The sequence below is a fragment of the Amblyomma maculatum genome, chromosome 4 (genome assembly GCF_055883805.1).
Source record: "Amblyomma maculatum isolate TAMU_Amacu chromosome 4, ASM5588380v1, whole genome shotgun sequence".
In the NCBI taxonomy this organism is placed as follows: domain Eukaryota; kingdom Metazoa; phylum Arthropoda; class Arachnida; order Ixodida; family Ixodidae; genus Amblyomma; species Amblyomma maculatum.
In genome coordinates, this window is record NC_139347.1 from 34,158,602 (window position 1) to 34,172,649 (window position 14,048).

General features: G+C 46.8%; 1 protein-coding gene across 1 annotated transcript in view; it reads left to right on the forward strand.

Moving 5' to 3' along the window:
• Positions 1–9,473: 9,473 nt before the first annotated feature.
• Positions 9,474–14,048, forward strand: part of LOC146190669 (uncharacterized) — a 132,784-nt gene continuing 128,209 nt past the window's right edge. The window contains exon 1 of the mRNA XM_084601046.1: positions 9,474–9,838. The gene's annotated coding sequence lies outside the window, so the exon portion shown is untranslated. The remainder of the gene's footprint in view (positions 9,839–14,048) is intronic.

Sequence of the window (14,048 nt, forward strand, 5' to 3'; positions counted from 1 at the left end):
ACGAATAAAGCTTTGTTCTAATCATAAAAACACAAAAATTGCTGACAGTCTTCGGGGCAGCATCTTGTATGTCTCAAGCTCGCACCAGTGCACGCAAGCGAACGCCCCGGATGCCGAGGGAGAATTTGTGGGGTGGTCCCTGTCGCAGTGAAAACTTTCACACAGGAAACTCATGTTGTAACCTACTTTTCCAATGAAAAAATTGCAGGGTCTCTTAAGACATCACTTAAAAAGGGAATGGCGAAAGCCTACTCTTCCTCCTTTTATCATTCGCCTCTTTCTCTTGCCTCTTCTCTTTACCTGTTTCTCTTTACCTGTTTCTCTTTCCTTCCTTCTCTTGGTCTTTTACTTTAGTCATTACTAAGCATTTCTAGTCATTTCTAATACATTGTAGTCGTTACCAGTCGCCGTGAAATATACTGGTCATTTGTAGTCCTTATTAGTCATTACAAGTTATTAGTAATGATTTTAGTCGTTAATAATTATTACTAAGCATGTTTAGTTATTCTAATCAATTGTAGTCGTTACAATTCCTCGTTAGAAGTCATTACTCATTACAAGTCAATAGTCATTATTAGTCACTATAATCTCTACCAATATCTATTATAACCTCTATTAATCACAAGCTATCACTATTAATCATTTTTCCTCCTTTATTCTGTCTTTATAAAGCGGACATTTCCTGATGACGCGTCCAGTGGTCAAGTCCAGCCTACGCACCGTGTTCTTAAAAGGCTTCCGCTTTAAAATGTCCACGAAATGCATGATTCAAAAGGGGTCACGCGCTAGCCCTCCCATAGAAACGTTATTCATAAATGCGCCCCTTTTGAGTGCAAGGTATAAGTTTTATGACGTATTCCGGAGTTAAAAATGCAACGTCGCACGCGGTGTAAAATTTAACCGACTGCGATGTGTGCGCTCTGGAAGGCTAGAAGGAAAGACGCTTCCTAGAACTGTTCTCGACTAAGTTGCTGTAGAATGATCTCGAGAGCTCGAGTACACACACAGCAACGGTTGCGGCGGCCACGGTACACAGGCCCCTGTACTCTGCTGCGGCACGGCCGAGAGCCGCGACCAATTTTCGGTACCGTGGCTCACTCCCGTATATATAAAAAACAGCGCTTGTGTACACCCCACGAAGGCACGCTCGCTACAGACCTGGGTAGATGATTGCGCGATCTCGCCGCGAGAGACGCGCTGCGGTGACTCCGGGCAGCGAGGCGCAAGTAAAAGCGAAAATTCAGCTTTATGCAATTACTGTCCCTCGAGAATCCAGAGTAATTTTCGGATGCGGTCGTCGCGGCTATACCAGCCACCGTGCAGCATAGATGGGGGAAGGGGGAGGGGGAACCTTTTCGTAACGTGCTCGTGTTGCTTCTCTCCCGTCCCCCCAATCGAGCAAAAAGAAAGCAAGAAACGGCTTCTCCACTCCTGGCCGGCCCCCTACGTCTCGCTCATTCTTGGCTGATTATTCCTTTTGACGCTCCCTGAGCGGACACACGAGCGCGCGCGTGCAGTGTTCGTTGAGACGGTCATAACAAGAAAAGGAATTACGATCCTGAAACGTGAAAGAGAAATATAGCGGCGCCGTGCTCGGATAACGCCTCGGGTGTAATTTTCGGTCTTCCCTGGTGCGGGAGCGCAGATGCAGCTAAGCAATACCAGCGAGCCGCCTTCGCACAGGCAGCAACAGTATATGTATAGTGGTGAGTACACACACGCATACACGCTCGACCGGTTTCCATTATGTGAACTGGCGTGAGTGCCTTCTCGGCTATGCCTTTCGCTTATCCGCGCTCCTCTTTCGAGCGCGCAGTGTGTTTCGGGCTCTCGCCGTCGGTTTTCATATCTCTGTCCCTCCTCCCCTACACCTCCACCCTCGCATCCCCACCATGGCTGGGCAGTGTTATGTTTTGCATCATATTTTATTTTTTAATAATTGCTCGTCTCTTGCCTTCTCCTTCTCATATTTTCATTTCTCTAAGTACCCTCTCTTACGCCACCGCCGCTGTAATAAACCCTTCCGAACCTCTTCTCAGGCGAGCCTTGCCCTTCTCCTTTGAACCAGCTTCTTTCTGTTACCCTCTCCTCATCTCCCCCCTGTTGTTCTTGGCGTTTAAAAGATCCGGCCACACAAATGACGTGATGTTCCTGGCGGTGCGATTCGCTCTGCTTATTATTACTTCTCTTTTACTGTTCCATTCCCTCGCTCGGGTTGGTATTTTTCTCTTTACTTTATTTAAATTTCTCCGCGTTTCGGAGCCACGGAAACCGGGCAGCGGAAAGAAGAGCAGCGACCACCGCCGCCTCGTCTTCTGAGCAGCTTCGGAGAGGCTTAAGAAGTCATTTTGCGCCGCGAAGAAGCGGGAGGCGAAGCGAAAAGAAGAGGTGCTGGAGATGAGGGAAATGTGGCAGGAGGCGAGAAGCGAACGCACCGCGATGGAGAGAAAAAAAAAAGGAAGAGATGGAGGGGGGATGGGAAGAGGCTGTGGCAGGACGGCGGAGAAGATGGAATTATAATGGAATGCTCGATGTATTAGGCAATTGTAATGAAACGGCGCCGCGGTATATCCAGCCCACGAAATTAAACGCCACGAGGCTTGAGGGTTTCAATTACGGGGAGCAGCAGCCGTGGGAAGGGGCCGCACGCGCTGTGATGATTATCTGCGCTCCCGCGTCGACGCCTCCAGAGTCGTTCGCTTCTGCTGGATAGCTTCGCGCAGCTTGATCTCTCTACGTGTACAAAAAGATGGGCCGAGCGACGCCCTAGGAACACAGCCGCAGAGTGCTGTTGACCGACCCTATATAAGCTCCTGATTTGTTTTGTTTAGTGTCATAACGAATAAATGCTCCAGGCATATTGTCACTGTCGCTTGGACAACGGCGGGGGAACGCTCTGCACGCACCACTATTGACCTATTTTGCGCAGCCATCTTTTCTGTGCATGACATCATTTGAATATCTTGTTTCCCATCGCTGCAAAAATATGCGCGCTCTCACGGAAAACTTGGGCATTGTGAGAGCTGGCTTTTAGCCCTGTCTCCATACACTGATAATTCAATAATTATTTAAACGCGCTGCCTTCCTTTTTCAATACAGGGTCGTGTTATTCTGGATTTGAACACACGATATTGTTCCCCAATTGTTTTCAAACAAACCCCGTTTTTTCTGCATAATATCACTAATCTTTGAAATCATTATTTTGTTGTTTTCATTGCTAGCAGCATGTGGCTTTATTGCTGCGATTGCAGCGCATGGAACCATTTGTTGTTCGTGCTTGTTGTCACGAGACGCGGCTTAATAATTCTCTCTGTCGCAAAGATGCGCATGCACCGGAATGTATCTCGAATGATTCCACGCACTCGCGTCTGTTTCCATAATGTTCCAGTTCGTCCTGGTCACCTTTGTGCCTCAGGTGCTCCTTCGCTAACTTTGAACTGAACGCTGAGGAGCGCAGTAGTCATTCTTAGTTAGAAACTGACGGGCACGATTGCTGCTTTCAACGCTTTATTTTTTGCGGGCGCAAGTCAGCCCAATAAATAGCTTCTTTCAGTGCGACGCTATTCTTTTCTCGTCTATGGCATTATCACTACCAGGTGACAATAAACGAAGATTATTGTGCATTCATTCAAGCGCACGTCCTTATGCCACCTAACTGGGAGAGCCTTATGCTTTCACCATACCACTATACTGGTATATAATGTGGTGGTCTCAGCCAACGTGAAACTTCCACAAACGAAATTGTTGGCGCGCTTAAGTTACTGTATCGCAGCCCGACGGACTCTTTCTGATTGGTCTGGTTATGATACTTCTTCAAAGGCGACGTATTTCCTTGCCCTTCCTGTTAGCTTGGTGCAGCTGTACAACTGCGGTAAAAGTACTTAAGAGCAGGTAAGAGCAGGTCGCGGTTCTAGAGACAATTAGGGCAGGCTGTATATGAAACATCCACGGCGTGTACGGACTCCTTTGGGTTTCGAATTTTCGCGCCTGTTGCGTAACCTTGTGACGTTGCTGTCCCATGTTTCGGCACCGCCGAAAGTGCTCGTTGGCGCTTGTGATTTTTTTTTTTTGTATTTTATTTATTTCAGGACTCACCGTGATTGCGGTCCCACTCAGCGACTTCGGATTACTATAAGCAAGGAATCCACGAAAATTTTATATACGGCACTGAAATTCGTAGAGCAAATACATGTTGGCGTATTTTCTGCTGCACGCTATCGTCTCTGTAAATAAGTGCTAAAAGAGAACGCAACGCAGGATCAAGACCGCCTAGCATGCAGGCGCTCTAGCAGTGCTCCACTTGTTGTCGGTCTAGTTGGCTTGAATCTCGTCCTGTCGTTCCCTCTGTTTTGTGCTTTCCTTTTTTGCGCATAGCCTTTCATAGCATTACAAGTTCTCCACTATTCACGCCGGGTGCCATTTTCCCCGTTTCTCCATAGTCTCCACTCAATATTGTTTCCATTTCCTCGTTTCTTTCTCTTCCTGCCACCGCTTTCCTTCTTCCCTTCTTCCGCTTCTCCCGTATAATTAACGCTATCGCTAGACAACGTTTTCCGAACTGCCCCATCCGAGTTGGGAGGTAAGCGCACCTCCAGCACGGCTATATCACGTGTTCTCGTGGTGTTACACACGCCATTGAACAATAACGGCTCGGCCATGTCCCCCGACTCTTTGACGTTTCAGCAGAGAATCAGCGCGACGTCGGCGTGATATTTTATTTTCAATTATTTCCTTTTTAGAGCCCAGCTCTTTTGTGCCCGTTCCTGCGTTTCGCGGCGTCGTCGCCGTCGTATGTGTCCCTCGTAACCAGCTCCGCAGCCGCCGCTGATCTCGGAGGCCATGTGTAGTTAATATTTGTGACAGGCGTATACGATATATGGCGGTAGCTGTCAAGAACACGCACCGTCATTTCGCTGGCAATTGTATCTCCCAAGGACGTTTTCAACCAGCAGCAGACTAATTTTCAACCACTCCAAGAGGGCGCCACATTTTGTGAAAAAGGCGGACTCACATGGCCGACCGCCCCAATGACCCCGCCGGTCGTCTGCTCTGGCTCGTTACTCCAGGGAGACCCTATACGCTCTTCTGTGGGACTGACGACACTGACTGTGACGACAGGCTTGCTTCATACGAGCGAGTGAGTTCATGCAGTAAGTGGAATGACGCCACAAAGTTAACGAACGTTATCTTTTATTCAACCGGAGTTGCCAACCTGTGGTACCGTAACCACGAAGCCGATATCACGACTTGGGACGCGTTCAAGGCGAATCTTACCATCGTGTTTGGTCGTCCTGCTGTACGCAAGCTACGCGCCGAACAACGCCTGCACGATCGATCAAAGTTACATTGATGATATGGTCCATTTGTGCAGTCGCGTAAACGCCAAGGTGTCTGAAGCAGAAAAGATAAAGCACATCCTGAAGGGCATCGAATATGACGCCTTTCAAATGTTAACATCCTAGCATTTGACTATTCTTGCCCAAATTGTCAGCATGATCGGAAAACACGCATGATTGAGTGCCATTGTGAAGCTGTTTCAGCATTTCAGCAAAATAACATTTCAGAAGGATGAATCTTCATCTAAAATAAGTGTATTCCTGAACTAAGTTCGAACCGAAGTGGCACTTCCTCGCAGTGATATGCTATGCCCTGCCTATTTTCTAGTGGATTTTGCTTACTTGTGCTTCGTTCTGCACCCTATTGATCTGACCCTGGTGACGCAAAAGGTTGTGCGGAGTTCATGCAAATTGAATATTATTTCACACTGCCACGTGATGCGGTCGCTGTCGGGAGCTAAGACTTCTCGGTAGCGTGGCCAGGAGGACGAGACATCGAACGGGGAGCAGCATGGAGAGTGACGAGAAAAAGACGTTTATATACACTTTTTACGTGGTGAAGAATGTACAGGTCAAGAAGAGAGAACAGAGCTCACTCAGCTCACGCAACTCACTCATCGTGGCTACAACTGCACTTCTTAAATATGGTTTGTTATCCCCAGCTAGAGAGCTAGCTGGAAATAGAGTACAGGTAGGGCAGCTCGATCAGGGAAACATTTGCGAGCATTCGAGGTGCGGCCCACTGCCGGCGATGATTTCCCCGTAATTTTGCAGATGCTTATAAATTGGGACGTAGACTGGTACCCCCGCCAGATGTTAGACTAAATAATAGAGAAGCTGTCGCGTGGAGGCGGCTACAAACTAATACGTTCATGAACCCGGTCTGGGCGTTTCACGCGCTACCAGATCATAGGGACAATGATCTGTGCAAACACTATGGGACGAGAGGGACCCTCGACCACATAATTTGGGAGTGCCCACAATCTCCAGGTAGAGGACAAAATATTACAAGTAAAGAGGCCTGGGATACCCTGCTGCGAAGCGCGGACCCTGCGATCCAGCACCGCACCGTCCATCTGGCGGAAGAGGCCGCAACAAGCCAAGGGCTACCTGCCAGCCTCTAATCCGCGGGCGCACGACTCCCCATTTTCCCCGGCACGCATGCCGGGGGCGGGGAAGAGGAAGCCCATTTCCGATGGAATTAAAAGTTGTACAACCAACCAACCAGCCGGCGATGGACGATAGTACTTGAGCCCCCTCGCACAGCTTCATGGGCATGGGGGAACTCCTTGGTAGCGATAGTGATCTTGAGCTGACAAATGCAGTCCAGGGATTCCGAGAAGTCCGCCCCTGGCAAGGGTCACTTCGACAGAAGTCTTAGTTCTTTGAATGTCACGAGCTCCCTTTCGACGAAAGCTGTACCACCCGCTCGGGTGGTGCATTGGTTGGACGCTCGACTGCTGTGCCCAAGGACAGGGATCGAATCCCGGCATCGGCGCCCGCTTTTCGCTGGAGGAGCAAAACTAGGTGCTCGTGCGCTGTGCGATGTCAGTACACGTTAAAGTACTCCTGGTGGTCGAAATTTCCGGAGTCCTCCACTACGGCTTCTCTCATAAGCCTGAGTCGCTTTGGGACGTTAAACCCCACCAACCACAAAACACATTCCTTGAGTGTAATAAATGTGCTGAAAAAAAAAAATAAATAAAAGAAGAAGAGCCAGCTAGGACATTCCGTACTCGCTTCCCGCGAGAATATCCCGTGTTTGTACCCGCTCTGCCCTGGTGCTTTGTTGTTGTTGTTTAGTGTGAAGCACACAAGCTGGCATACAAGCGTTCGGTGGTTTTACGAGGCTCTGAAAATCTGGATTAGCTTTCTCACTAAAACTGCCCTCAGAACTGCGGTGCTAATAATTGTTTATTAAGATAGTGAGAGACCGGAAAGCGTGGCGTGACATGGTCAATAGGGTCACGAAGAGTCGGACACGACTGAACGACTGAACTGAACTGATTTGGGAAGGCAACCAGCAAAAAGACGGAATGACAAAAGACGCTTTAATCGTGTTTATTTTTTATGCCTCATGTCTTATTGGCTTCTTTTCTTCCCTTTTTTTTTTTTTTTTTTTTTTTACTGCTGTTTTATTCTTGCTATCTACGAAAAGTATCTCTGAGCTAGGATTGTTGGAGGTTTGTAACTCAAATACCTTACAATATCGCATTTTCCTCTAGAATTAACTACTGGAGGTCCACAACTCAAGGAAACCTCCAAAGAATATTTTTGTTACAAAAATGTTTTTAAGAATTGTTGAGAACGTTCCAGCCTCGCTTCATACCCAGGAACTGTTCATCTAATACACAGTAATGCTAGTCGCAAAGCTATATGACTATCGCATTTGTAGGACACTGAAACAAGGTTTGAATATTGAGTCTGGTTTTTTGGCAACTCTGGCAAATCTGCAATTGAGTGAACATATCCAGACAACTCGACATAGCGAACCATAGCGAGTAAAAACATATAAAACAACATATGGACAACAAATGATCGAAAACAGATTACCAAGGCTACTTAATTGGCCTCACAGCCAAAACATTCGCCTCAATACAGTTAGCTTCAAATCAATGCGTACCATTATCAGCAACTCCTTCAACAATGATAATTAGACAATATGTTACTTTGTTTGCTTTGCTTTTTTTTTTTTATTAGGCGTGCTGTGCGCACTCTCTGTAAATTGTTTGTCTATGTTTTCAGCTATTTGGCCAGTTTCGCCTCATCCTTTTCGTATGACCCTGTTGCGCAGTAATGCATTAATACAGTATTTGCTCTTTTATTGTTGCATTTTTATTGTTTTTTTTTTTTTTTGTCACAGAGCTGTTCTGCCACTGTTGCGTGATGCCACTATGGGAGCGTAGGGCTTTGTCAAGGTGTCCTTGAGACACCTTTTTCCTCGCGCTTCCAGTGTCATATACGCATTGTATGTGATATGATGCAAATAAACTTCAATTCAAAGAGTTATGTTTCCAAAGCAAAAAAAAAAAAAACAAAAAAAAAGAAAATAAAAGTAAACAGCTGGAATCCGAATACCTTCACAAAACGTCAACTCTTTTGGGCAAATTGTACTCAACAATACATGCCACTTCTGTTGCTGCGTCTTGCAGAGTATTTGCGTTTTCTCCAATGCACATAATTTCGGAGTGACATGATCCTAAAAAAAAAAAGAATAATAATATTAATAATATTAATTGGTTCACAGTAAAGGAAAGGCGCAGTATCTGTCACACTTGTTTCTGTGGACACCTGACCTGCGTCGCAAGGGAAGGGAGGAATGGGAGTGAAAGTGGAAAGAGAGAAATAGGAGCCGTAGTGGAGGGCTACGGAGTAATTTCGACCACCTGGGGATCTTCAACGTGCGCTGACATCGCACAGCACACGGACGCCTCTTCGTTTCGCCTCCATCGAAACGCAGCCGCCGTGGTCGGGTTCGAACCCGGGCCGTTTCAGCAACTTCATGAGTAATAGTCCGAAAAATAGGGGTAGACATTCTAGAATATCCATACTTATCACTGCTCTCGGGAAATCATACTTCTGCTCGAGTTCATGTTCATTTTAATCAATAGTAAAGAAATTGCTGCTAGCTAAATGAAGAAAACTACGAAGTCAAAAAAAAATTAAACAAATGAAATAATGACCCAGCCCTAGGGACAGTGACAAATGTGAGCTGCATTGCGCAAAATAGTGCTGAAGCATCAATTTTTATGTAACGTCTATTTGCACACGACAATGAATATGACGAGCGAATGTAAAAAAAAAAAAAAAAAAAAAAAAAAAACATACAGCCATGAAAACCAACCTTTGGAACACTCTCTTGGCTCACCCTCATGTTATTATTCTGCTTTCCGTCAAACTTCACGATATTGTTGTTCAGTACAAACGCAGAAGGAAATATATAATGAATGAATGTTCACTGTGAATTAGAAACCATATTTCAGCTTGCTCTCGCTGCTCGGCTCCGGCAGAGCGCTGCACTCACAGTTGGGCGAATCCCCGCCAGATGTCCCTAGATGTACTGACGTGTCTGACTTCGCGCGTGTGACATCATCGTCAGGCCGCTAGGAGGAGTGGCGGCTTTCCCGAAGCGCTCGTACGCACTGTGCAGAGCGGTCATTGCCGAAGTCGGCTAGCACTTGCCGAGTACGCTGGTGTAGAGCGTGCGTCGTAGTCGGCGCCTTTGAAGCTCGCCGCTCCGGTACTTCGTTGACGTTCCTGGCTGAGATCGTCGGCGCTGCGCCAGGGAGCGTGAGTGCTGGCACTGTCGCACGTACTTCTCCACCTCGTGCTTGCTGGGGCCATCAACAGCGACGACCATGCGGAGTGAGTGTGTGCGTTAATCGGAACACCCAGTCTCCATTGGATTTTCGGTGCGGACGCCGGCAGGCAGACTGTGTGTCGACCCGCGAAACTACCGGCCTTCTGGAAAAGCATCGGCCCTTCCGAGTCATCTTAGATTGGTGAGTGCTGTTTCTATTTTCTTCATTTATTTTCAAGCTAGATTTCTCCCATTTTCACACAACCTTCATATATTTTCTTTTTATGCTCCAGCTGCGCGTGGTCTTTACTCTCGAAAAAGTAGTGTGCACCTTGAAAAGTAGCGGAAGTTATACTTGTGTTATGCATGCAAATCTCTGCTTTAGTCCGATTTCTTCATTAAGCAGGTTGTACAGACCTCCAAATCGAACGCTTTAAGCGCTAAGCTCGATGTCAGTATAATGCCGTCAGGTCAGAGCCTACAGTAACAACATTTTGTGGGCATCATGCTTATCAACCAAATAAAGGTCTGCAATTTTTTAACCTCGTGTTATATAATTCGTTCTGACCTCCACAGCAGCGAAGTAAGTCGCAGAAACTGGTCCTGGGACTGACAGGACTGCCTAACACGCAGGTTAGAGGTGATGCGTCAATTACACTTTAGTCGAAACGCTAATTAGCGAACACTGGCTCTATCGCAGCTAATATATGAAACGAAAACAAGCTGTTATATTTATGGAAACTTAAAAAATAAGAAAAAAAATATGAGGGAAAGGTGCGTCTTTGTGGGCACGCACAGTACACGTCTGTTTAGAAGTTTGTTGAGTTTGTTAAGGCCTGCAGGCGAGCTTCTGGCTCAGCTTTTCGCATGCTTTCCGTGCAGGCTGACAGCCTGAACTCTGAACAAGGCCGGCAATGTAATTTAGGCCCCTGTTTTCAGAAGTTAACGGCACTATCCTGCGAAACATTTTCTTCCTCACATCTTCACGTGTGAGATGCTCACAGCGGGAACCAGCCTAATTCCGAAACGCGTTGCCGTTCGCTTAACAAGTGGTCTTTAGTTGCTACGGCTACCGTCCCTCTAAAGCAATTAGTTTAATTGGGTTGGCATTTTCAGCTGTATCCTCGCTTGTATGCAGTTTTCAGCCGCAATAATTGCAACGAAGAGGGCAAATAATTATGCTGGCGCTGAAAACATAGCGACCGCCGTCCTTCAGGCCACACCTGGTATTTTCGGTAGATAATTGTTTCCCTGCTGGTTCAGTATAGTCGCTTCGGTGTGCATAAAACTCGTAACACCAGATACCTATTTTTCCGATCTAATTAAGGTAATTCCTTCTATTCCCTGTTAGACCAGTACACCCGGCAATCCTGTAATCTTATTGATTTTATGTACGCTTTCTTAAATGTTAACTACGGTGTTGTGTTTAATCGCAAAGCTTCCCGGCAACCAAAATTGACTTACTAGGCTACCAGTCCTTCCACAAAGGCCATCTGTCCTCGTTATATCTGACACCACTGTCACCTTTGCTGGGGCCAATCAGTGAATGCTGCATCGAAATGGAATGGGGCAGATTTCTCTACTGAACCCCTCCTCCTCGTCGTTCGCCAGGTGTTTGTCGTTGCGGAAGAGGCGAGCGCTTCAATTCCTGACCCGGTGAAGTGGAGAAGAAACGTGAGAGAAGGCCCGAGAAAGATGCGGGCGAGGAGGGCGGCGTGTACACGAGGAAAAGGAGGCAGCTCCTGCCGTACTTCTTTTTGTACGCGCTTCCTCCCCTCATCATGGCTCGGCCTTCTCTCTATCGGGGCGTGAGAGTAGCGGGAGCGGCGGCGCGCGGTGGGGTTCTCATAGCCCGCGCTTCCCGTGTCGCCGACACGCCTCCGCTCAAAAGGAGCAATCAGTCCGTCCGCATGGCAGCAATCTCGGTCCCTTCTTCGTCAAAGGGAACTCGAAGCACGAGGCCTCGGCAGAGAGTGCTTGCTGCGCAGTCTCGTCTTGTCACGGCGATAGCTCTCGCATTTTCTTGACCGGTAAACGACGGAGAATAGCAGGCATAGAGACCGGGAAATTTCTTTTGCCGCAACGCGGGCAGTTATTGGCGGAGTTTTTTTTTTCCGGAAAATAACCAAAGAGAATATTTTGCTTACACGCTCCATTCTTTCATCGAGTTTGTTTGGACGTGTTCATGTTGTATTTCGCGCTCATTTATTCGTTGTCGCTTGTAACGAAGTTCCTACCGACTTTTATTCGCTGGTTTCATCTACTTTTATTGTCTTAATGGGGCCGTAGCCAGTACGTTCTGCATAAATGAAAGAGAAATAGGTAATTACGCAAATTCTGCTAACTCGTACATCGTCTGGGAGAGAGAACTTTGGCGCTCTACGCAACTGCTGAACGTGGCGGCGACATGCCGGTATTTGTTTCCACTCGTATCTGACATGCACTAATTTGAGAACTAGAAACTTACCTCCCCCGCGGCGGTGGTGCAGTCATTAAGATGCCCGACTACTGTACTGAAGCACCCGGAATCAATCCCGACCGCCGGCGGCTGCGTTTCGATGGAGGCGAAACGGAGAGGCGTCCGTGTGCTATGTGATGTCAGTTGTTGTTGTTGTTGTTGTTGTTGCTGTAGGAAGAAGGAAAAGAAAATGCACGGGCCTGCTACTGGCTCCGTAGCTGAGCCACCTCCGCTGCCTCGTGCAGATAGAAGAGAACATAGAGAAGAAAGAAAAGCAAGAGGGAAAGAAAGACGCGCGCCGCAACAACAGCCGTCGTCCACCACCAGCGGTGGCGTGTGCAATGACGGCCTACAACAGACAAAAATTCGGTGCCAGGCCAGTCCCCGCCGCAAGCGGCGGTGACCCGCCTGTACCAGCCCCATCAGGGCAGAGCTCCACCCGTTAAAGACCCCAGGTGGTCGAAATTACTCTGTAACACTCCACTGCGGCTCCCCTTTCTCTTATTTCCCTCTCACCTTCCTCTCTACCCTTACGGCGCGGTTCAGGTGTCCACAAAACGAGTGTTACAAATACCGTATCTTTCCTTTCCTGTGAACCAATTTACTATGATTAAACTTTTCTCATCGACCTGTAGTAGTAGTAGCAACGCGAAGGAAGCCGCAAGTTTCCTGCAGCAATACTGTGATGACAACAACCGCCAGTGGGCGCTGACTGCAGTCAAAGTTGCTCTGGGAACCGATATTTTGATATTAAGACCGGCAAATGAAATGCATTGATAGTCCAACGCCGATTTATAACATTCGTCTCAAAAAAGGGAGGCTGTGACAGAAGGAAAAAATATATATATATATTGCATCAATTTAAAAGAATGAGCGCGTCATCAATGCTTCTGAGAAAGCCTCCCGCACATACCGATTCCCAATGCAGATCTGGAGTGGTATATCAAACCGCAAGCTACGCTTAATTAAGCAAACAACATTCATCGGTCACATATGTAAGTAGATTTTATCACTAATTGGCGCGTTATTTTTTTATTATAAGCTATAGAAAAGCAAAGCGCATCGTTACCGTTGGCAGCGGCGCTTACTTCACGGCAAAGCTCGAAAATAACATCTCATTAACACTAGTGAAATGTTAATGAGGTAACGTTTGCATTTCTAAAAATGAAAATGAACATTTAAATTCAGTATAGACTTGTTTACAGTTGTCATAAGATATTATTCTTTGTTTGGCTTGACGACCTATCAGCGAGCGTGATGTTTCTTCCGATGCCGAATGTACATACATAGCCATCATTTTCTGTCTGCTTTCTTATGCAGAGACCGACTGAACTATTTACCATTTCCAATACGAACACCTTCAGACTGATAATTTAGTGAGAACAACTGTTTCGATATCGTTCCGCTTTTGGCTGATCCCCTATATGAAGAAATTCTAACCTTGCGCCTTGATAGCATATTTAAAATACAGTAAATAACTCCCAGCACGGTTACCATTGTAGGACATCAACTTATTTGAGCTTATAATAGCGGCTTGTAATTATATTTTCGTTTAGGTAATAAGGTAAGCTTTAACAGCAGTCTAGTTTAGGTGTTCCGTATGGCGGTCGTAAATGGAGCTTCGCTGTGAGCTTTATATTGTATTCGACTACAGCAAGTCATTAAATAATTGGAAAGCGGTAGGCACCTTCGCTGAGGTTTCACACACATTTGCGTGTGTACAGCTATTCATTTTTCTCGTTCTTATTTGGGACAATATAATGGAATCGATAACTCAAAGTTTCTGTTGCCGCTGCACCAGCTGTAATACTGCAACGGGAACCGGTTTGCTTCGTTGGCTGGCTGCGATAAAAACATGTGGAGAGATGAAAGCAATTGCATTTCTGGCACATTTAGGGACATCAGCGGCTGCTAGGGCCAGAACTGTGCCATTCCCGTTGCCAACCGCCATTGT